This window comes from Vespa velutina, chromosome 11, assembly GCF_912470025.1.
Source record: "Vespa velutina chromosome 11, iVesVel2.1, whole genome shotgun sequence".
In the NCBI taxonomy this organism is placed as follows: Eukaryota; Metazoa; Arthropoda; class Insecta; order Hymenoptera; family Vespidae; genus Vespa; species Vespa velutina.
Genome location: NC_062198.1, coordinates 1834950 through 1837449, shown reverse-complemented (window position 1 = coordinate 1837449; position 2500 = coordinate 1834950). Strand labels below are relative to the sequence as shown.

The window sequence follows — 2500 nt, the reverse complement described above, 5'->3', positions numbered from 1 at the left end:
AAATTAAATTGTCATAAATTATATTACATGTGATTATGAAATTATTTATTCAATAGATTTCTTTCGTTAAACTCAAACAATAAAAAAGAAAGAAAAAATGGAATTGGAAAATAAAGAATTGGAACAAAATTTTATTTAGACATTTTAAATTAAACATTCTTATGAATTATTTTAACTAATAGAATTTATATTAATATAAATAATATTATAAATATAATAGATCTTCTTTTTTTAGGCATAAAAAAATAATAGTATTATAGAGAGTATAAATTTGTGAAAAATATTATTTTTCAAATTTTATCTGAACAATAAAAAATGAAACTATCATGAATTATTATAATATAGTTATACTAGTTTAAATTTTGTATTACATATTTATCCATTTATTTATTTGATTACGTAATTTTTTGTTTTAAGATATGAATAAGTTGGTTAAAGAAGATTAACAAAAAAGAAAAAAGAAGATGAAGAAGAAAAAAGGAATTATAAGACACACACACACAGAGAGGAGAGAGAGAGAGAGAGAGATGGAATAAATAAAATATATTTTCTTGCAGAGATAAAAATGGGAACGTGCAATTTTCTCACATGATTTTCACGCGAATTGGATGATTGGTTCCTCGATTCGATTTTCGACTGTTTTTTTCTTTTTTTTTCTTTTTCTATTTCTCTCTTCTTGTAACGATCGCATAACTAAGATTTCATTTTCGTGCTAACTTTAAACGATCTTAGAATCAATTTTGTTACGAGTTTTACGTAAGACATTCATAAACGTGCCCGAGTAAACTAGTTTTTAATTGCTAAGCACGATGTAATTCCTTTCCTGGTTGTACACAGATTGTCTATCGTAATTCTATTTTATGCAATGAGATCAAAATTATATCATTTATAGATAATCTACAAAGAAAAAGAAGGATAGAGAGAGAGAGAGAGAGAGAGAGAGAGAGAGAGAGAGAGAGAGAGAGAGAGAGAGAGAGAGAGAGAGAGAGAGAAGAACAAAGTACTTTGGAACAACGATTTCTATCTCTATCGATAACGTCAGTGAAAAAAATCCTGATTATTATACAGATAACGATTCGATTATCGAGATAATTTTTATATATTTTTATAATTAATAGTATAATACATATGTTATATCATATAAGAAATAAAAATATTTTAGATTCGTAGTATATTTATTTTGCTTTGTGTTTTTATTTATATTGTTTAATTAGTTAAAAATTATAGAAAATTATATAAAAATATACAGAGAAATTATATAAATAATATATATATATATATATATATATATATATATATATATATAACCTAAACGTAATATAAATAATATAAATATAATAAAAAAAGAAAAAGAATCTATGAACTTTAGACGTATTAGATTTATATGCACATTTTATAATACGTATTTATATATTATAAATACATATTACAAAATTTTATCTTGATTACATATAATGTGGATTTTAATGTAGTCGACATTAAATTTTCCTTCCTCTTCGAAGGTTTTCCTCTTGTTTTTCTCTTTTTTATTTTTTTCTTTTCGTTTTTTTTTTTTTTTTTTTTTTTTTTTTTATAAGAAGGAAAGAAGATCGAATACTAATTTCTCGTCTCAACGCGACGTCTGCAAAGATTATCGCGGTATTCCTTTTTATTGACTTTCTGTCAGACGCAACCGATGAGTAGATCTTGAAAAGCAGCCAACAGATGAGATCTCTCGTATATGGAAAAAAAAAAGATGAAGAAAAATAAATATAATAGTAGAAAGGACGAGACGTTCGCCATTTTAATTACAAGATTTTCCTAATGTCAAAGTTATTATAACTTTCTTCTTTTCTTCTTTTTTTACTTTTTTCTTTTTCTTTTTTTTTTTTTTTTTTTCATTCGTGTATACTTACTTACCAATTATGGATTTATGAATTAATTAATGACTTTTGAAGTTTTTTTTTTTTCCAAGTAAAATATACATACGTTTGATTTTTAATAATATTATTTTTAACAATTTATAAAAAGATTCTATTTTCATCAAAAAATGATTCAAATATATTTATTATTAATTTATCTAATAATAGCGTATTATTAATGCATCTGAATTCTATGGATCCTTTATGATATTAGATATATAATTTATATTAAATTAATTTAATTACCTAAAGAATGAGATACTCGATTAATAATCGAATTAAATAATTTCAATTAAAGCCTTTCTTTTTCTTTTTTATTCATTTTCGTCCTGAATTAAACATAAGAATGGTTCTATTTGTTCTAATCAAAGCTTTTCATTTCTAGTTTATAATTTTAATAATTTAATTTCTCTGATAGTTATTGATAATTCACTATTAATTCAATAAAGAATGATATATTAGTGAAGTTAAATTAATTTATTATTAATTCAAATAAGAACAATAAATATCTCTACTGTTGGTGATATTTCGTACAGTTAAAATTACTCTTCAAAAATTATTACGATCTGTTAATATTATTTTTCGGCTTATTTATATTA

The 2500-nt window shown here is 22.5% G+C and overlaps 1 protein-coding gene across 2 annotated transcripts in view; it reads right to left on the bottom strand.

Annotated features, from left to right (window-relative positions):
• The window catches only part of LOC124953037 (facilitated trehalose transporter Tret1-like), a 10546-nt gene that overhangs the window by 6223 nt on the left and 1823 nt on the right, over positions 1 to 2500 (bottom strand). Inside the window, exon 2 of one of the 2 annotated variants that reach the window (XR_007102099.1) lies at positions 1502 to 1713. The exons of the other annotated variant lie outside the window; for it this stretch is intronic. The gene's annotated coding sequence lies outside the window, so the exon portion shown is untranslated. Of the gene's footprint in view, positions 1 to 1501; positions 1714 to 2500 lie in introns of those variants that run through there. 2 annotated transcript variants of the gene reach the window in all.